Below are 22,711 nucleotides of genomic sequence, written 5' to 3' on the forward strand. Positions count from 1 at the left end.
CATATATATATATATATATATACAGATAAATATATAGGTATATGCATATTTATAGTCTCCTGCTTCCAGATTCCGTAAGTAGGCTAAGGATAATCACTCAGTGATAAAGTATTTAGAATGTTTCTGTCTGCAATGTAAAAGGACATTAATTTAACATGTATTATTAAAGATGTCTGGACTTAAGGATTTTATATAATTCATCATTTGTCTTTTCTTAAGTGTTCCAGTTAAGTCTATGTGGTTAGTGAACATTATTTATTACTGATTTTCCTAATTTCATAATATTATGTGAAATTTGAATATATAAGAAGTAATATATGTTATTTATTTCATATAATAAAAATTAATAATTATATACTTGCTATGAACACTATGTGTCAGGCATTGTTTAAATTATTTAATGTGTCAAAACTCATTTAATTCTCATATAGCCATATGTGGTAGGGACAAATGTTAATGACATGTTATAACCGAGGAAGCTGAAGGGCAGGGAGTTTAAGTTGCTTGCCCAAGATCACACAGTAAGTGGTGGAGCAAAGATTTGAACCTACATTGTCTGACTTTGGAGCCAACTCTTAATCATTACACTATTATGGAAATTAACATACTATAATAGAGTCATTTTTCTCAGTATGATTTGGCCAATCGAATCTTTGAATTGGCATTAAAGAATGATGGTCTAAGGAACACTATTCAATAGCATCTCTCCATACCATGGGGCAAGTTTTCATGACAACAGTATCCACCAAGCAAATGAAAATAGCCAGTAGCTAAGCCTATAGTTTTTTATTTATTTATTTATTTATTTTTAAGTTTTTTGAGAGAGGGTCTAACTCTGTTTTCCAGGCTTCATTCAGTACAATGGTGCTATCTTAGCTCACTGCAGCCTCAAACTCCTGGACTCAAGTGAGTCCATGTCAGTCTCCTGAGTGGCGGGGACTACAGGTGTGTGCCACCACGCCCTGCTAATTATTTTTTTATTTTTTGGTATGTTGCCCAGGCTAGTGTCGAACTTCTGGCCTCAAATGATCCTCCCACCTTGGCCTCTCAAAGTGCTGGGATTATAGGAGTGAGCCCACACTCTGCCAGTTTATAGTATTTTTTACAGGCTAAAATAGAAAATCACTAAAAGCACTTGGATTTTTATTCATATGAAACTCCTTGGTGCCCTCATGTAGAATCTATTTATTCTTTCATTCTATCTGGTTCACACTCACATCAGATATATTTCCTATTATAGCTTTGAACTATCTGGAAAACTCAATTATTATACAAACTAACATATTCCCTCAAGTGTTCATATAGTTGTGATTTTCCTGAAGTTTTCAAGTCAGGGAGGATATACTAACAGTAGATAAATTATCTTATTTTTACACTTTATTCTTTCACTTTTTTGGCTTTGCCTCCTTCTTTTGAAGTCAGTTTTAGGCACTAATATCGCACAGTTTATACTTTGAAACTCATCTTAGTTTTCTGTTGATTTACACTTCAATCCTGCATTTGGTTTGTGTGGTGCTTTCCCAAGGCGCAGGGTGGTAAGACAGAACTCTCTCTTAATTTCTCTTCTGCCTTTACCTTTGGTCTCCACACTTGGAGTGGTCCTGTAATTTTGTTTCTCTTTTTGCAATCCCTATCCAGAATCACTGGAGGTCAAATGTCTTTGCCAATTTAATTTTTTCCATTTGAACAAGAAAAGACTGTGAAGGGAAAGCCAATCAATTTCACAATGTTTAGGTAAGTATAAATGTAATAAAGAATATTATATTTGAATGGATTTAGTAATTAAAAAGTATAATGGAAAATAGAAAGTAAAAGCTGCTGGACAGAAAAGCCATTTTATTTCTTACTGCAACTATTTACAAATAAATTTTGATCTGAAAAGACATGAAAATTTTTGCTTCAAAAGAAAACTACAAAACAAAGAAATGTAAATTTATTTGATAATTTCAATAGCTTTTCAGTTCTCAGAAAAATAGAGACTCAATCCAGTCTCTTTACTTTTTAAGACTTGATTGTTAATTTGGGGTAGCTACTATTCTCAGTAAATATACATAAGTTTAAGGAAATCTAAAAATAATTTTATTTCAAATGCTGAAGATACAGGGCACAGCTTCCTTCTTGAATTGCTTGCTGTTTACCTAGTTGACAATCTACTGGGAAAAATAAATTCCTTTTTCAGAAAAGGTTTTCACCAATTTCAAGGAATCCCTTTATTAAAAGATAATCCAGTTACTTAGGACAAAACTTATTTGTTGATTGGATTAATATATGTTGAGAATAGACTATATGCTAGACATTTTCCTGGGCTCTGAATTACATGAAGAACAAAACTCTTCCAGTATGACACTCACTAATACTAAGACTTAAATCAGCTGGGTTGCCTGTTTAAGTCAAGGACAGAGTCCATCCTTATCTAATATCTCCATTTGAGTTAGAGTACAAGGATTGGCAAACATTGGTACTGTTTACTGCCAGGGAAGCAGTGAATAGATTGAAAGAAAAATATTAAGACATGAATATGTTTGTCTGCACTGCTTGAAGCACCTAGAGGAAGGCACAAGTAGAATATTATTAGCTATTAATAGATTTCATCTACTTTCCTATTAATTTATCCTGTCACCAACTCACTATGGGGTTTTCTGATTGTCCCCAAATCTTATCTTTTTCAAAATTTACATTAGCATCATACAAGTAATTTTTTAAAAATCTTTTTTAGACAGACTCTCACTCTACTGCCCAGGCTGGAGTGCAGTGGCATAATCTCCCCTCACTGCAACATCTGCCTTCCAGGTTCAAGAATTCTTGTGCCTCAGCCTTCCAACTAGCTGGGATTACGGGCATGGGCCACCACACCTGGCTAATTTTTGTATTTTTAGTAGAGATGGGGTTTTACCATGTTGTCCAGGCTGGTGTCAATCACCTGACCACAAGTGAACCGCCTGCCTTGGCCTCCCAAAGTGCTGGGATTACAGGCGTGAGCCACTGTGCCCGGTTGGTATAAGCAATTTAATTGGAATATTTGCAAGGTGCTTAGATCTCGGCACATGGTAACTGCTTTAGGAGTCGGTTAGATAAAATAAAAATACATCTTTTACATATGTGTATGCAATGTATCAGTCATTTAAAAATATAAACATTTCATTTACAATGCTATTATTTCGTGGTTAAAAGATTTCATGTCTACTTTAGGCTAAAACATTTAAAATGACAATAGGATTATTACAGGGCTTTGGGTAAGCACATTTTCGTGTGATTGGAAATTGGTAATAAAGTAAGGCAAGAAGACAGAAGGTAAAAATCTTGCCTTCACCAAGATTTACTTTGGTTCAAAAGAATTATTGTATTTTCCACATCACAAAATTATGAAAAACTGTGATTTTGTATTTTTTAAAATTTTTAAATAGTTATATTACTGTTTCAATTAAAACCTGTAATAAGTAAAAATTGTATATGGATCCTTTGACAGAATAATGTGCATTTAAAAGAATATTATCACCCTCTTCAAAAGTAATAGTAAAAACTAATATTGGGGAGAAACACAGCTTAAAATAGAATTTTACCAAGTTAGGGTTTTATTTTCCTCTTAATTTAGGATTTTAATACTTTTAAATAGTAGTTTATAGAGGATAACACTTCTCAAACCTTGTCCTCAAAATTCTAACACCTCCCAACTATGGCTTAGTAATTACCAAGAAATAAAATGAGACAAATATAAATGGTCCTGCATGTTGTTCCTGTTTCATATATGATAGCGAGGATCTAGAATACAAAGGAAGTGAGTAAAATTTTTAAACATTAGTTTTAAAAGACTTTTTTTTAAAAAAAAATCTACTCCTAAACATTTCATTATCATCATTATCCTTGGTCACATGACAATTGTCAGTCACTTCAAACCTGTTTAATCTAATCAGACTATCTAGTTTTAAATTAACTTGTATATTCTCAGGATTGCTTAAGAAGAGCTTAGCTGTCAAGACTAGCTATTGTAGTTTATTGGTAGATTTTCAAATAGTTGGAATTATCTAATCACTGTGTGATATAGACTGACTTCTCTCCTAGCATCCACAACAACTTATAGCATTTATTTTTACATGTTTTTCTCCACTATTGTAAATTCTTTGAGGACGGAGGCAATTTTTTACTTGTTGTTGTACCTCTTATAATCATTTCATACATTGTAAATACTTCATAAATGACAGTGGCAAATTTTGAAGAACCTACTATGTGCGGGGTACTCAAGACACTATTTTTAATCCACACAAAATTATTATCCTTGTTTTTCAGAGGTAAATTGTAGACTCTGAGAGATTCAGTGACTTACCAGAGCTCACAGAGGTATAGAGGGGGTATAGAGCCAGGTTTCAAATCTCTGACTCTCAAATCTCCAAAATTTCTATTTTTTCCATTACACCATTCCACTTCAATAAAATGCTTAATGAATGAATGTGTTAACCACAGAAGCCGACCTAATTTTTTTGTATATGCATTAAAACCAAGATGAGGAAATGGAAAGCAATAAATCAATAAGTCACCGTGTCTCTAAATTCCTTGAGACAGTATTTATTTGAATGATATATTTTTGCTTTGGATTAAACCTCATTAGTTTATACTGAATGTAATAGGATAGTTTCTTTCTTTCTTTCTTTTCTTCTTCCTTTTTTTTTTGTTTTTTGAGACAGAGTCTCGCTCTGTAGCCCAGGCTGGAGTGTAGTGGCGTGATCTCACTCACTGTTACCTCTGCCTCCCGGGTCCCTGTTCAAGCAATTCTCCTGCCTCAGCCTCCTGAGTAACTGGGATTACAGGCACACGCCACTATGCCCAGCTAATTTTTGTATTTTTAGTAGAGACGGGGTTTCACCATGTTGACCAGGCTGGTCTTGAACTCCTGACCTTGTGATCCACCCACCTCAGCCTCCCAAAGTGGTTGGGATTACAGGCGTGAGCCACCGCACCTGGCCTATTTCATGTTAATGGAATTAATTTTAACTGACTAATAACGACTCTGGAACGTCAGTATAAAAGACCTGCTGTTGGTTTTTGACAATCATATGAATTGATTGAGAACTTATCATCAGTCTTGCATCTCTAGGTCATTTGTAAAAGCAAGTGTAATATGCAGTATGCATCAATTATACATAAAAATAAAGCTAGGAAATGTTCTTTCTAGAACTACTCTTACACGTGGCCAAGTTATGGAAACATTACACTGTGAGCTTTGTGTGGAGATTTATATTGTAAAGTGAGATATTTCACTCATAGATTCGTATCAACCAATAAAAAAATTAATCCTATATTCCAAAGAATAGTATTTGATTTTTAAAATGTATTTGAAGTTACAATTCTACAGATTCAGAGATCTTTAAGATCATTTTCTAAAATAAGTCTATTTGTTTCTTAAGCTTCTTATCATCTAGCCCAAGTTTTGTATAAAATCTCAGTGTGTGGCTTATGTTTGAAAACTAACACTTCAGTCTCTCAAACTTTCTGCCACTCGTCTATTCGTCAGAAGTCATAAATAAACACAGTTCCTTGGTACCTTTGTCTGCTTGGGCTGCTATAACGAAATATAGACTGTGTGGCTTGAAAAACAGAAGTTAATTTTCTCATAGTTCCAGAGGCTAAACGTCTCAGATAAAGATCTAGTAAAGCTGGCTTCTGGTGCGGGCCTGGTTCCTGGCGTGCAGATGTCTGCCTTCTCACTGTGTCCTCATATGACCGAGAGTGGGTTAGCTCCCCGGTGTCTTTTCTTGTAATCCTATGGGATCAGAGCCATACCCGTTGACCTCATGTAACTTTAATTTCTTCTACAAAGCCCCTATTTCCAAATACTGTCATATTGGGGGTTAGGGGCTCAATGTATGAATTTTGAGGGAATATAATTCAATTCATAGCGCCAGGATCTGACTTTTGCAAAGAATGACTTTACACAGATGTCCACTATTTCTTTATCTCCATAGCCTGCCTTTTCTTTAATTCCTAAAGCTTTGAGCTTCTGGATTTTTCAGGGTTCCCCACCTACCCTTTAAAATTGCAGTTGGGGAAATGAGGCATACCTAAAATTAACTCTTTCTTTTTTTTTTTTTTTTTTTTTTTTGAGTATTTACTAGTTCTTTCCATGCCTGTGGACCCCCAATCCTGGGATGCCATAGAAGAGCCCACAAAAATATAGGCCAGTGGCCGGGTGCGGTGACTCATGCCTGTAATCCCAGCACTTTGGGAGGCCGAGGCGGGCGGATCACGGGGTCAGGAGATAGAGATCATCCTGGCTAACACGGTGAAACCCCGTCTGTACTAAAAATACAAAAAATTAGCTGGGCGTGGTGGCGGGCGCCTGTAGTCCCAGCAACTCGGAGGCCGAGGCAGGAGAATGGCGTGAACCTGGGAGGCGGAGCTTGCAGTGAGCCGAGATCGCGCCACTGCACTCCAGCCTGGGCCACAGAGCGAGACTCCAATTAAAAAAAAAAAAAAATTATATATATATACATATATATATATGCGCGCCAGTATTCCCCTGCATGTTAGGTAATACAAATGCCAGTTATTTATTTGGCCAGTTTCTGGCTTGTTTTGAAGTTAAGGAAAATATTAGTATTCTATACTAACTGCAGTAAAATTAAGGATATTGCTCTAAAAAAGTAAATCAGAAAAGTGGTGTACAGACTTAGTATAGAGCATATATACTCACTTTAGTCCAGGTAAGATCAAGTAACTAGTAGAATATCTAAAATATATTTCATATGCAATATTTTCCACACAGAGAAAAATATTTTTAGCATTTCAATAACTTATTATCCTTAGCAAACTAAAAGGTTGATGCTCAGTAGAAATAATAGACTTTATTTAGAAGGGCTGAGGTTCAGGTAAATGTATCCGCATTCCTTTTTTCTTTTTCAATTATGATGAAAGGTTTTCACAGTCTTATTCTGATACTGGTTTCCCCAAGTACAAAGTAAAGAAATTAAACAGCCAAACATTAAATTATCTGTTTACTTATAGCATACCTGACATCTTTCCATGGATGTACAAAACGCAGAAAACATAGAGCACTGAAGTAGCTCCAATGTAAAATTTTCAGAGTAAGATTGTTTTTTGTTTTGTCAAATTTAAAATAAACAATCTTTTTTCTTTCGTTTACGTGAAAGCATATATTCATATTCCCTTTTGGAAACACATAGAGTAAGAAACTGTTTCAGAGAAGGTGCTGCACTAAAAAGGCATTATTATGACTGAACATGATTAAACATGGGATAGAAATAACAGACTGGAAATCAAGTACGGAAGTGAAATGCCTGTTTAACTCAACTGAAGTGAAATTTAGTAAGTTATCTAGCTTGAAGGCACTATCTGGCACATATTATGTTTTGAGATGGCTAAAACTAAGAAAAATTGCTATGTGGGCAAAACTGACAAAAATTCTACTTCATTTTATTGCTAGAAATCTACATTTGGCATCTTGATCTGTGTCCCACAGAGTGTCACACTGTGTTCTAGTCACCCTTGCAGGGCTTTATGCCCTATTTTTCTCTGCCTCTAACTGTACATCTCCTTAGGTCTCTGCTTTCCTGTTTTCTAAGGTGACTGTGAGCTAATCTGATCAACTAAGCCAAGCTAATGTGCTCGCCAATACAGATACATTAATATGAAGTGTTTTAACCCCTTCCATGAATATCTTCCCCAATGCCATATTGGACTCTATAGAAAGTAGTTCTGCCTTTCCTTTCTTATTACAATAAATTATCAGTGGTGAGAATTTCATATCAGATAGCTTTGACAACACCATGTCAGATCACAAAAGTATTACTGGGCTTGTGGAGACTTTCAGTGTCTCTACAAGAGACACAAAGGAGATTTTATACCTCATAACAATTAATTTCTTGAATTAATTGGAAGTGAAAAATGGGAATGATTATTTGATTTGAATGTAGCATACTTGTTTTCCAACGAATTGTCTTCCTTACCCATGATTTTGCAGATCATAAGTGATTTTCTGTTTGATTTTCCTTTTTGCATTTATGTTGTAATGCTTTATATATCTTTTCTGAATTTCAGTTCTCTAATGGAGTAAGACAAAACTTAGGATTTTTGTTACTACCTTCAATTATGTTAGTTGTTAATTTTGGGATAGATCAACTTTTACATTTTGTGGTATCATAATAAGAGTTTTCTTTAAAATTAAATTTTGAGACGGATAGTGGAATACAGGACACGTGGTCCTCAAAATGCCTATAACAAATTAGAAAATTGTTGGCAGTCAGCAAATGTTAGTTTTCTTTCTTTTAAATACAAAACACTCATCTTGATGCTGTTGAAAAATTTCCTTACTTTATGCCTGACTTCCCCCTACCCCCAGTATGTAGATAAAGTTCATAAGAACTTTGATAGAAAAACTATGATAGAAATTTTGACATAAGACACTATAGAACAGATGTAATATTTTCTGTTTCTACCCTACTCAAATAGTTTTGCTTTTTCAACATCTATGGGACTGGGCAGGGGAGTTGTAGGGAGCCTTTTAAACAATTTGTATGTCAGGAATGCATAGCAAATATCAATTTCCTGTCTGTTATCCTGTATCATCAATAAAAAAAATTTACTCTGGAAATATGAGCTTTAAAACTCATAACTGAATTCTTGTTCCTAGTGAAAAGACATCCACCAATCCAATTTTGCTATTACAACATACAGATATTCTTTTACTTGTTCTGGAGAAAATAGAATTTTAGAATTTATAACCGCCATCTTTTTAAAAGTGTCTCTTTATCTTGTAAATATACATATTCCTGTACATATTGTTTGAATTCCATTGCAGACATTATTATGAATGGTTCATATATATTTTGATAATGACATATAATGTCAAATCCACTTATAAACATAATATTTCGGCAGAAATCGTCTTGATGAATTAGATGATCTCTAAGTTTTTTCTAGCTTTAATATTAGGTGATTCTAAGTAGCACGTACAATGGACAATATGTATATTATATATATTTAAATGGATTCTATAGTGAGAAGTTATTTTTGCAGTTAATAAAAATACTTCATTGCAAATCAATTACTGCACTCATTTTCATAATGCAAAACTGTAAGGTTTATTGGTAATAATAATAACCTCCATGGGAACAAAATAGAAAAAAAAAAAACAACTGAAAGAAAATTTTCACTGAATTTAACAAATATCAACAAACTCTCAGTGTTCTTTTCTTTTAAAACCATTATTTCTGTTCCATTAAATTTCTAAAGTAACCTTTCAAAACAAACATTATTTCTACTTTAAAAATTAAAAACCACCAACAAACCACCGCCACAATAACATACTACTAAGGAAAAGCCTCAAAACATGCCTTAGCGCTGGATGCATATAGTAGTCCTCACTTACCTGAGGTTTTGCTTTCTGTGATTTCAGTTACCCTTGGTCAACCTTGGTCCAAAAATATTAAATGAAAAATTCCAGAAATAAACAATTCAAAAGTTTTAGATTGTGCAGTGTACTGAGTAGCTTGATGAAATCTCACACTATCCTGCTCTGTCTGGCCTGGGACATGAATCATCTCTTTGTCTACCATATCCACACCATACGCATTACTCTCTTGGTTATCGGATTGACTATTGCAGTGCTTGTGTTCAAGTAACCCTTATTTACTTAATAAGGTCCCAAAGCACAAGTGTTATGATGCTAGCATATTGTTATAAAGCTTCTATTTTATTATTAGTGATTATTGTTAACCTCTGACTGTGTCTAATTTATAAATTAAACTTTATCATAGGTATGAATGTTTAGGAAAAAAACATAGTATACACAGGGTTCAGTTCTATCTATGGTTTTAGGCATCCAGTGGGGGTCCTGGAACATATCCCCCTTGGAAAAGGGGCAACTACCGCACTCCCTTTCCAACTTGGGAGCCAGATCTTCCAACATAAAGTTCAAGGACTCATCATTTATTCCCTTAGTTTTCCCTTCACCAAAGGAAATTTAAAATTGCAAAATGAGTTCTCCAATCATGGTCTTATTTTAACAGTCTAGAATATCAGGCTAAACATTGCATGTTTACTCTGAATCTGTATTAGTGAAGATGACTGGTGGAAATCACTGAAAAGAGAGAAGGATACACTGTATTTAATTGTCTTTGTAGTAGAGAATTCAAAACTTTATGTACTTTGAACTATTTTAAATTAACACAATAATATATAAACAGTGAATCACTATTCTTTCCCCTAAGGTAAAATTTTAAAAATTATATTATCAAAAGGACTACTTGTGGACTCACTGTTTGGATCTCTGTGCCTGGTGTCCTTGTTCAGTGGGTGAGAATCCCTGTCTACTGAACTCCTCTTGAACTTCAGTAGGTTTAAGCTCAGATTTAAAATCCCCAGATATTGATGACCCTTGCAGAAATAGCTCTGAACAAGTAATAGGATTAACAGAATTAGCAAGACCTATTCATTTATAATAAGGCAAAGCCAAACAAAGAGTAGTCAGTTTATATTTTACAGAACACATTGAATGGATGAGAGACAGAGATCATTATGAGTACTTATTTATCACAGTAACATGAGTTGTATTCATTAGTCCCATAATCCTCTATTGAGCACTTACTTTGTGTGAAACAAGCAGTACCTAGGCACCAGGGTACAAAGACAAGTAAACCCCATTTCCTATATCGTGGGGCTTGGAGTCTAGTGGGGGAGATAGGTAAGTAAAAAGGTAATCACAATGAAGTGCTATGATTACTACAACATTGGGAGGAGTAAGAGAGATACTATGATTTTCATCTTCTCTTACTACAGGCTTTTAATACAATTTTTTTCAGATTGGCTTTGTTTTTTTTTTTTGTTTTTTTTTTTTTTTACAGATCTTGCTTTCTGGATTCTAGTTTTATTGGCATTTTCTCCTTTTCACTTCTCCTTATTGTTTCTGGTTTTTGCCATTAAAAATTCCTTTCCTGCTGTTTTTTAATGGAGTTTTGAGATGTAAGGGAAGTAGATGCATGTGTTTCATCTTTCGTCTTTTCCTAACATCTTTAATTCTTACAACCAAATTCTCATCTAACTTTGCCAAAGTAGGAGATTTAATTTACTCTAGGCTTAAAACTGGAAATTTTTAATTAGCAAGAGGACAAAATTTTAATATTAATGGCAATTAAAATGAATACATTTAGATATTTAAATTATAAGGTTTAGTCATACATAGCTTCACCCAGAAACTTTAAGTAGATCTTTTTTTTTTTTTTTTTTTTTGAGACGGAGTCTTGCTCTGTCACCCAGGCTGAAGTGCAGTGGCCGGATCTCAGCTCACTGCAAGCTCCGCCTCCCGGGTTTACGCCATTCTCCTGCCTCAGCCTCCCGAGTAGCTGGGACTACAGGCGCCTGCCACCTCGCCCGGCTATTTTTTTGTATTTTTTAGTAGAGACGGGGTTTCACCGTGTTAGCCGGGATCGTCTCTCGATCTCCTGACCTCGTGATCCGCCCGTCTCGGCCTCCCAAAGTGCTGGGATTACAGGCTTGAGCCACCGCGCCCGGCCTTAAGTAGATCTTAATGCAATTTAAACAGTGATAGTGTCTAAATAAATTTTAATAGTTATGTTTTATTATACTAAATTAATTTGTTATTTATTTACTCTGTTAGTAGGAGGGAAATCTGTCACATTTCAGAACTTTGTTGGCTTATACATTTTTTTATCGTAGAATTTGATTTGAAGAATAGACAAGAGTACATAAAATTTACAATATTTAAGAGTCACAACCATAAATATTTTCATAGAGATTCTTCCAGAAATCAAAGTATTTTCTAAATTAACTTTCATTTTCATCCTTAAGTCAGATTTTTACCTCCCATTTAGCAGGTTTCATGTTTACCTCCCATTTAGCAGGTTTCCAGTTTGTGTGCTATACATGTGCTTTTCAACAAAGTTTCTCAGGGCAATTCACTTTCAGTTTTTATGAACTGAGTGTTTTTTCTCTAGCTAAAGAATCTAGAATGTAGTCAGGTACAATACAAATGTAACTTAAAAGATGCCTTCTGATGGCAAATGTGAAGAAATTTAATATTTCAGTTTGATGATAAAAAATGTCATAGTGGTTTTAACATTCAAAAAATATGTTTTAAGTTACTGTCAAATATAGTGTGGTACTCATATGTTCAAATATGTAATATAGGTACAAGTATAGAGACTTATGGTTAAAAAAAATTACTATAGCAATTCCTATGCTACCGCCACCTTCCCAACACAGATATTTCCATAATTTGCTTTTTATTTTGTGCTATCTCTGGCACTTGTTTACTGGAAGGATTTGGGGTCATTATGGACCTCACACACTTGCCTCCATTTTGGACAAGCATATTTGATCTAATTGCTTCAATTATGAATTGAGTAATTTTTGTAGATCATGAAAACTTGTCAAGAAAAGAGTCAAAGCCCAAAAGGTCATTATTTCACACATATGATTCTTGATTGATGTAAAAACATTTAAAAGTATCAGAATTATATGTTGATGTACTGTTTAGATTTTTATATATGATTTTACATCCAATTTTAAGAATACTAAATACTTTACAAGGCACAAACATTATAAACCAGCTGAAAATATCTTAGAAAACAGGAATAAAAATATTAATAATTAGGACACTTCCTGAGTGCTCATCATGCCAGGTGAGGTACTAATTGTTTACTTTGCGTAATCTTTACAACAATCCTTGGAGGTAGGTCAAGTATAATTTTATAGATGAGGAGACAGGCTTGGATAAGTTTTGTAACTTATCTAATTGATGCATTTATTCCCCAATATTTGTGGAATGCCTACTGTGTGAAAGCACTCTTCTATGGACAAGGTATTTCTATATACAGCAGCAAGAAAACAGTTTTTATGTTTCAAATGTTGACATTATGTCCATGCAGACCCCAGCGTTCGAATTCAGGTATGACTTAATTCCATGTTCCACACTATTAACCAGTAAAGTCTCCTGTTTAGGGCAGATTAAATTACCTGCTCTAAAAAGATGAAATTATAGAATTTTCTTTAACTTCTAAACAGCCTTCAATGGAGATTTTTCTGGTTCCAGGGCTGTCATACATATCTACTTCCTCTTTTTTTTTTTTTTTTTTTTAGTGTGAGAAAGTTAATTGTAAGGACAGAATTGACAGAAAAGTGTGAATTCCTTAGGAGTTCAAGGACAGCTATACACTCTAGTCCTAGGAGAATGGAATGTCAGCTCAGAATCTTGGAGGATACAATGCTGCGTAAATACCTTAGCGGCTGGGAGGGGTCTGTTGATCTTCCCAGAAGGACTCAAACACCAAGACTGCGGCTTTCCATCCCACTAACAGCATGCACTGCCTGCCCCCAACCCTGCTCCTCCTGCCATGGCTGATCTTCTGTCACTAGTTAACACTCTTCCTAAGGCCTTCCATATCACCTTTACTTTACAGCCTGTGCTTCCTCAGTATTTATTTTCTTATTTCTTCTGTTTTCCATAACCCCCCTCATGGCCTTGACTCTACTCAAGACACCTATCTATAGAAATTTTTTAAGCCTCCCATCTATTGATAACAGCTTGGCTATTTCCATGTTTCCAAATGAGTATTCTGGGAGAATCTGATTTGTTTAGCCCAAACCATTTTGTTTCATTATGCCATTGGCATAATTTGGCCAAGGTCACACCCTTGGTCTAATCAGCTTTAGCCAGATGGCAAGGTTATGTGACCTACATAGGGCTACCCTTTCAGTAGGGGCTGGGGCATTTTTAGTAATAAAGGGTGTCAGTGAAGCAGATGCTCTGGCAGACATGGTTTTTACTAAAAATAAACCTTATCTTACTTTGAACTTGAAAACATGTCCCTCAATCTTCAAATAGCAGAATTAAATTTAGAGCTGGAAGGGCATGTTGGAAACAAGACCATACTGCTGAAAAGACTTACCAGAATGAGATAGTGCTGTAATTTATTCTGTTTAGGATTTTATTTCCCTTTTCCGATATGTGTTCTACTCTTTCTTGTCTGAATTTTATTCTTCTTGATTGAGAAGAGGAAAGCAAGGTAAGAATTCCAGTTTCTCTTTCTCTTTGCAATTTATTATTCATGTAAAGAGGAGACATGTCTTCCTTCATTGTCTTCTTACTATATGCATAATTTAAAATCTTTTTATTCTTAACATATTTTTGAAACCTAGTTTACTTTGGATTATAGTATTCTTAATATTATTTTATCATATTTGATTGCATACCCTTTTTTCCATCTTTTTATGGTATCCTTTAACAAATCATCTGGGCATTCACTGAGATGTTACAACATCAGCCACTTTATCTTTCTCCTTTCCTAAAAATATGTGGAGATAGTTATTATCAGAATTTTATTATCTCTTGATGTTTTTTCTTTTAAAGAGTCTTTGACAAAAGAATATATAACTTTTTTTTTTTTTTTAAGAGAAGGGGGTCTCATTATGTTACCCAGGCTGGCCTTGAAGTCATGGGGTCAAGTAACTCTTCTGCCTCAGCCTCCCAAGTAGCTGGGATTACAGGCGCCTTTCTTCTGTAATGCTCATTGCCTTCTATATATCTGTAGCACTTATTCTTCTATAGTCAGCCTTCCTTTTCTTTTCTTTTTGTAGCTTAAGTCCCTTAGTGGTTTCCTTTTGAAGGTTTACAACACATCCTTGTTACTGGTTGGTTTTTTCTTTGCTGGACAGAATTAACTCTGGAGTAGCAATTTGATGTTTTATCCTCCATCTTTTGAAAAATATTGTCAAAAGATGGAGGATAAAACATTATCCTCCATCGTCAAGAAATTTTTATTTGTACTGAAGGAAGTTTCCATGATAGTCCAATATCACTAGATATTCCTTTATACCCACCTGAGGCTGGGTAATTCATAAAGAAAAGAGGTTTGTTTGACTCACGGTTCTGCAAACTGTACAAGAAGCATGGCATCAGTAACTGATTCTGGTGAGGCCTCAGGACGCTTTTATTAATGGCAGAAGGCAAAGGGGAGCTAGTGTGTCACATGGTGAAAGTGGGGCAACAGAGACAGGAGGGAGGTCCCAGACTTTTTAACAACCAGATCTCATGTGAACTCCTTACTGCTAGGAGGGCCCCAAGCCATTCAGGAGGGATCTGCTCCCATGACCTAAACACCTCCCAGAGGGCCCCAGCTCCAACTTTGGGGATCACATTTCTTCTCTCTCTCTCTCTCTCTCTCTCTCTCTCTCTCGACAGAATCTTGCTCTGTCTTCAGGGGGGGGGGTGCAGGGGTGCAATTCCAGCTCACTGCAAACTCTGCCTCCCAGATCCAAGCAATTCTCCTGCCTCGGCCTCCCGAGTAGCTGGGATTACAGGCCTGCACCACCATGCCCGGCTAATTTTTGCATTTTTAGTAGAGACAAGGTTTCACCATGTTGACCAGGCTGTTCTTGAACTCCTGACCTCAAGTAATATTCCCACTTTGGCCTCCCAAAGTGCTGGTATTACAAGCATGAGCCACCATGCCCGGTCCACATATTCTTTTAAAAAATCTGAGCATATTTCAATTTTACTCCACATATTTTGCTATCTTTACAGGGAATGCATACCGAATGCAATAAATAATATGCTTTTCACATTCCATTATGCATGTTTTTCCAGAAAATGAATGTTATTCTCAGAAGAGAACTCAAAAAGGATTTCTATGAAGTTTCTGGCAGAAAACCAAGAAATTTACAAATGCAAGTGGTATTTTCATTTTTTTTTAAAGACCATGATGTAACATAAGAAAACAAAATACTAGAAGTGAAAGGCTGGCTCCACTGAAGATGTTCAATAATAAGATTTGATTTTTTAAAATCACATCTTTTATGGGCTCTCAGGACATGGAAACAAGATAAAAAAAGGTGGTTTTCTGGAGACTTTCCAATCAAAGCAATGAATATTTAAAGTCAAATAAAAGGTAAATGGAAAAAAATACAGTAAGGTACAAAAAGATGATTCCTTGAAAGACATCAGAAATCAAGCCAGAAGAAGAGCAGTCGTAAAGATTCACAGGAATTAGGAAGAAATTTTGAAATAATTAGGAAGTGGTTTTAAATAATGATATGAACTGTTTTACATAGGACCTTAAAAATTGTGGTGCTATATTATTATATCATTTAATCCTCATAACAAGATATGAAGGGTACTATTGCCTCTATTTTACTGTGCAAGCTGTTGTAGAGAGGTCTAGTAGCTAGTTAATGGTCACACCTCTAGGAAATGAGAATCAGCATTCTAACCCAGGTTGCAAATCCACTGTTCCTCCACTAAATAACACACAATCTATTTCTATACATCACTGTATGGATCATAGGCAATAAAATTAAACCTAAAATGTCAACAAAAGCAAGTAAATGCATCTTGGCATTTCCCACAAACATTTGGTATGATTCAAAACACAGGGAAAAATGATAATAAAAGAATAAAACAGGCCGGGCGTGGTGGCTCATGCCTGTAATCCCAGCACTTTGGGAGCCTGAGGGGGACGGATCACAAGGTCAGGAGATCGAGACTATCCTGGCTAACACGGCGAAAACCTGTTTCTACTAAAAAATACAAAAAATTAGCCAGGCGTGGTGGCGGGTGACTGTAGTCCCAGCTACTTGGGAAGCTGAGGGAGGAGAATCGCTTGAACTCGGGAGGCGGAGGTTGCAGTGAGTTGAGATCACGCTCCTCACTCCTCCAGCCTGGGAGACAGAGCGAGACTCCATCTCAAAAAAAAAAAGAGGCGGGGGGTTGATTTTGCCAAATTTACCTTTTAATTTGTATGAGTTCAAATATCTAATTTGAGATATAGACAACTTAGCAAAATTTTCTATGACATGTATGGCACCAGATATTTAAAATCTCATAACTATTATTTTGACTGGTATGCAGCACATCACATGACCATAAAATTGTCTAAGGAAATAATCGATGCTCCATTGCTTAACTATTGCTTAATTTGTTTCACTTAGTTTACATTTTCTACTGTTTTTTTAAGAGATAAAGAGATAGAGACAGGACATTATCTTAAGTGAAACAAGCCGAGTACAGAAAGACAAATATCTCATGTTCTTACCCATAAATGGGAACTAAAAAGTTTATCTCATGGAGGTAGAGAATGGAATGCTAGTTCACAGAGGCTGGGAAGGGATAGGAGATGAAGAGAAGTTGGTTAATGAGTTCAAAACTAGAGTTAGACAGAAGGAATAAGTTTTGATAGCACCGTAGAGTGACTAATGTTAATAGATTGTCTAGAAGAGATGTGAAATGTTCCCAGCCGAAAGAAATGATAAATATTCAAGTATATGCATATCCTAAATACCATGATTTGATCGTTAAACATTGTATGCATGTATTAAAATATCACACGTACCTCATAAATATGTACAATTATTCTGTATCAATAAAAAATAAACCCAACTGTTAGAGCTAACAAATATATTTAATGATATTGCAGGATAAAAAATCAACATACAAAAATATGTTGTGTCTCTATACACTAACAATGAACTATGTGAAAGGGAATTAGAGAAAACAATCTCATTTACAATTGTATCGAAAAGAATAAAATACTTAACAACTAAATAGATAAAAGACTTAGATCCTGAAAACTACAAGACATTGCTGAAAATAAAATGTAAAGACATCTCATTTTCCTAGAGTGGAAGATTTAATAATGTTAAAATTTTAATACCACCTAAACCAATTTACAGGTTGTATTTAATCTTTATCAATAATCCAATTTTTTATGTAAATAGAAAATCAATCCTAAAATTCACAAAGGACCCTAAATACCCTAAACTATCTTTAGAAAGAACAAAACTGTAGGCATAACACTTCCTGGTTTCAAAGTTGATTAAAAAGCTACAGTAATTAACGTAGTATGGTACTCACATAAAGACAGACACATATAGCAATGCAACAGAATAAAGGGTCCAGAAATAATCCCACACATATATGGTCAACTGATTTATAACAAGGGTGCCAAGAATACATGATGGGGAAAGAACAGTTTTTTCAACAAAATGGTGTCGGGAGAGTGGATTCCACATGTAAAAGAATGAAGTGAGACCTTTATCTTACACTATATACAAAATCAACTTGAAATGGATTAGACTTCAATATAAAACCTGAAACTGTAAAACTCCTAGAAGAAAACGGGAAATTTTTGTGACATTAGTCTTGGCAATGATTTCTTGGATATGTCGCCAAAAGCACAGGCAACAAAAGCGAAAGTAGACAAATGATACTACATCAAACTAAAAAGTTTCTACAAGCAAAGGAAACATTTAACATAATGAAAAGCCAACCCATGAAGTGGAAGAAAATATTTGCAGGCCACTTATCTAATTAGGGGTCAATATCTAAAATATATAAGGATCTCCTTCAACTCAATAGCAAAAAGCACATAACCTTATTAAAAAGTCAAAACCTTTACAGAGCAGTCATAAATTGAAAAAATAAAAAATAAAAACATAAGAAATAAAAACTGGACAAAGGATTTGAATAGATATTTCTCCAAATGAGACATACAAATGGCCAATAAGTATATGAAAAGATGCTGAACATTACTCATTATCGGGGAAGTGCAAATCAAAACCACTTTAAAATATCACCTTATATCTGTTAGGATGGCTATTATAAAAAAAATGTCTCTTGTAAATACCATATAGGTATATACTGTCTATTCTATCTAAATTGCTAATGTCTCTCTTTTAATTGGATAACGTAGTCCATGTACATTTGTTGTGATGACTGATAGATTTAACACCTATCATTTTATGTTTTAATTTTTTAATGACATTTATATGATTTAATTTTTGCCTTCCTCTCTTATTACCAAATTTCCTTTTGATTGATTATATTTTCCTTAATCCCTATAAATTCCTTCTTCTATTTGGAAGACAGTCATTATTAAAAAATATCTTTCAATGAAATATATTCAAAAAGTGCATATATCATGAGCTCATTGAATTTTCACATTTTACTGCCAGTCACCATTTGTCTTTCTCTGAGAGTAATCATTAATCTAACTTCTAACACCATATAGTCTATAATATGTATATTATATATAAAACATGTCTACATACATAGATGGCTCTTAAACATAAGGAAATATGTTCAGTTTTACTCATAATATGATAAGTGAGAATATGAGAAAGTAAAATTATACTGATACCCTTCCTGACTTATCAGATATGCAAAAACTCAAAAATCTTGGCGACATATTCTGCTGGCAAGATGTGGGATAGCACTTTTATACATTCCTGGTAGGAATAAAAATTGGTACAAAACTTATAAAGGAAAATTTGACATTATCTAACAAAATTACCTGTTATTACCTTTTGACCTAGCAATTCCACTTCTGAGTATTTACCCTGAAAATATATATCTAACTGTATGAGAATTTATATGCACACATTTATTTATTGAAGCATTGTTTGTAATTTTACAATATTAGGAACAACCTAAATGTCCATCCATAGGAGGTTGGCTAAATTAATTATGGCACATTCATAGAATGAAGTACTATGGAAATTTAAAAGGAAAAGATCTCTAAGACTGATATGAAGTGATTTGCAGAATATATTGTTAAGTTGGAAAAGCAAAGTTAAAATTGTATGAAGTATATATAGTATGCTATCTTTTGGGTAAGAGAAAGAAGGAGATACAAGAAAATATACATATATCTGTTCATTTTTGCAAAAAGAAACGCAGGAATGAAAAACCCAGAAACCAATAAGATTGGTTACCTACTAGGAGTGAGTGAGCATCAACAGTTGAGAATGAGGGAGTGATGCCTCCCCAAGTATAATTTTTCATACAGTTTTAACTTTTGTAATCTTGCTAATATTTTACATACTCAAACTAAACCCACAAAATAAATCTAATAAAAATCAGAGGAATCTAAAATGGAATTCAAACAGAAACAAGTGAAAGTATTTCAAATAAAAATACAATCACATTGAAGATGGGGGCAATGGACCCAAGTTATTTTTTGATATAGTGTTTTGGAAACTTAACCTAGGAATAAAGACCAAAAGAACTACATATAAGTACTGAACTTTAATAAGTAGCACTGTTGTTTTTGATGTTGTAAGTTAGTAATATGTTACGCTTTATGTGTTTTTAAGGATTGGGCAAACAAATAAATTGAGTGTAAAAGAAGTCTGATTCCTCATTGTTGAAAGGAAGACAGCCATGGGATTGGGAAAAGAGTAGAGTGAATCCTGTGATTGGGATTGAAGATATCAGTATGAATTCACAGCTTGTTCTATGTACCTGTCTATCAGCTATCTGAGTATCTCTCTGTTTATCTATCATCTATCTATCTATTTATCATCTATCGAACTTATCTATCCACCCACCTATCTATCCCTATCATCTACCTATGTATGTGTATGCATTTCCCAGCTCTGTGCACTAAGAGGGCCCAAAACAATGATACCCCAGTAGTAGTGAGTATATTTAGTACTCAAATCTTGATAAACAATGTCTTCGCTAAAATAAATGAAGGCATGTTGGGAAAGAAACTAGCTAGGGCTGGAACAGAAAAGTACAAAATGAGCCTAAGATACAATCTTATGCCGAAAATTAAAGCATGCTAAAAAAATCAGGGTGATGTACCAGAAGGATACAGGAATCAGCTCGAAAGGGCTCCACTGGTCAAATTTGGAAAAATTTGAGCATCAAAATGACAATAATAATGGATTTAATCTATAGAATAAAGTAAGGACTTATGGGTATATACTGATATAAATAAATGGGGGAAAAGGAAAATCCCTTCTTTATAGTAAAATGCCAACCAAGATGTAGAAGGAATAAAGAGTTAAAAAATGAGCTATTAGGTAACCATCATGGTAATATTTCATTCAGGTAAGAATTATTAATGGATGCTAAACCTATTGTGTGGCAGTTTGATGAGGAGCAGGATATTTATATAGCCTCAAGTTATTTCCCCACAAATTATGTATAAATTACAAAGAGAAAAAAAATCAAATTTACAGTGGAAAAACCCGATAGAAACCATTTAATGACTTGATCAGTTAAAAATCACCAACAATGAGACAAACTGACATCATGTGCATTCTGATTGTGAAAAAGACACAGCACAGCTTCTGTGATATTCTTACCAAAAATATGTGGTCTGAATTTAATCATGAGGAAATATCAGACAAAAACAAAACTGAGGGGCATTCTACAAAGTAACTGGCCTTCCATGGGAAAGGTTGTGAAAGAGAAAAAGAACTATTTCCGATTAAGGAGATTAAAGAGACATGGCAGCTAAATGCAATATATGATCCTGGATTACAGGATTCTGGATTACAATAGTTCTTGGGTTTTAAGGACATTATTAAGACGATTAGTGAATGTTCTTACTCTTAGGAAATACACACTGAAGTATGTAGAGATAATGGGGCACCACATCTACAAATTTACTCTCTAATGATTCTGATTAAGGAAAAAAATGTGTAAAAATACACAGTTAAATTTTTTTGTGACTTTTAAATTTGAAATAATTCTAAACATACCTAAAAGTTACAAGGATGATACATGGAACTCCATAATATTCTTCTCCCAGATCCTTCAATTGTTAACATTTTATCACATTTGTTTAATAATTCTCTCTTTTGTAATATTCTTCCCTCTAGGTGTGCTTGAAATTATTTCAAAATAGAAAACCACACAAAATTAAAAGAGTCATTTTTTTTTCCTATTTCTTTTTGCTTGCTAAGTAGGTTAGCACATGGCAGCAGTTAAGAACATTATTTTTAGAGTAAGAAATGCCCATGCTCAAGCCCTAGTTCTTTTGCTCATTGTTGTAGTGATATCCTTCTCTGAGCCTCTGATTTCTAATCTATAAAAGGATAAGAATATTGACTTTATATCATGGATGTGAGAATCTAATAAATATAAATTACTTAACACAATAGCATATAATGAGCAGCTAATAATTTTATTATCAGTATTTTTATTTTTGCTTCCTCTGCTTCCCTCATTTTTATGTATCTTTTCTTGTGTCTTAATTCAAATAATTTTAGTGCCTACTTTTAAAACCTCATTGTTTTCTTTACCTCTGGGATGTTCAGGACTTATTTCTTTTATGGGAGACTACAGTTTAGCATGCTCAGACATCTATATATCTTGCCTTTGAATATTAGAAATATATACCTTTATAATGAACGTTTTTGTATTATTTCTTTTTGGGGTTATTCATCTGATTTTTTTGCTTTGCATTTTGAGTCTATAGTTTGGAACCTATTATTAAAATTTTTTATTTGTATAGGACCTGCACATTTATAAAACTTGACAAGCATTGAAAAATAAGTAGAAAGTATGTTTTTTTTTTTTTTTAGAATCTGAAAATTTAATTTGATATGCAGAAGAGAATGGAAGGTAGAGATGTAGTTAAACTCACAGACTATGGAGTCATACGAACTGAGGTTCAAGTCATAAGTCTACCTCTTAGTTGTATATCTTCTTTTTTTATTGTTGTTATTATTATTATTATTTTATTATACTTTAAATTCTAGGGTACATGTGCACAACGTGCAGTTTTGTTACATATGTATACATGTGCCATGTTGGTGTGCTGCACCCATTAACTCGTCATTTACATTAGGTATATCTCCTAATGCTATCCCTCCACCCTCCCCCCTCCCCACAATAGGCCCCGGTGTGTGATGATCCCCTTCCTATGTCCAAGTGATCTCATTGTTCAATTTCCAC

At 34.3% G+C, this 22,711-nt stretch overlaps 1 long non-coding RNA gene across 1 annotated transcript in view; it reads left to right on the forward strand.

Moving 5' to 3' along the window:
• Positions 1 to 351: 351 nt before the first annotated feature.
• The window catches only part of LOC139357978 (uncharacterized), a 127,706-nt gene continuing 105,346 nt past the window's right edge, over positions 352 to 22,711 (forward strand). The window contains exon 1 of the long non-coding RNA XR_011612127.1: positions 352 to 1,734. This is a non-coding gene — a long non-coding RNA (uncharacterized lncRNA). The remainder of the gene's footprint in view (positions 1,735 to 22,711) is intronic.

This window comes from Macaca nemestrina, chromosome 1 (assembly GCF_043159975.1).
Source record: "Macaca nemestrina isolate mMacNem1 chromosome 1, mMacNem.hap1, whole genome shotgun sequence".
Lineage (NCBI taxonomy): Eukaryota > Metazoa > Chordata > Mammalia > Primates > Cercopithecidae > Macaca > Macaca nemestrina.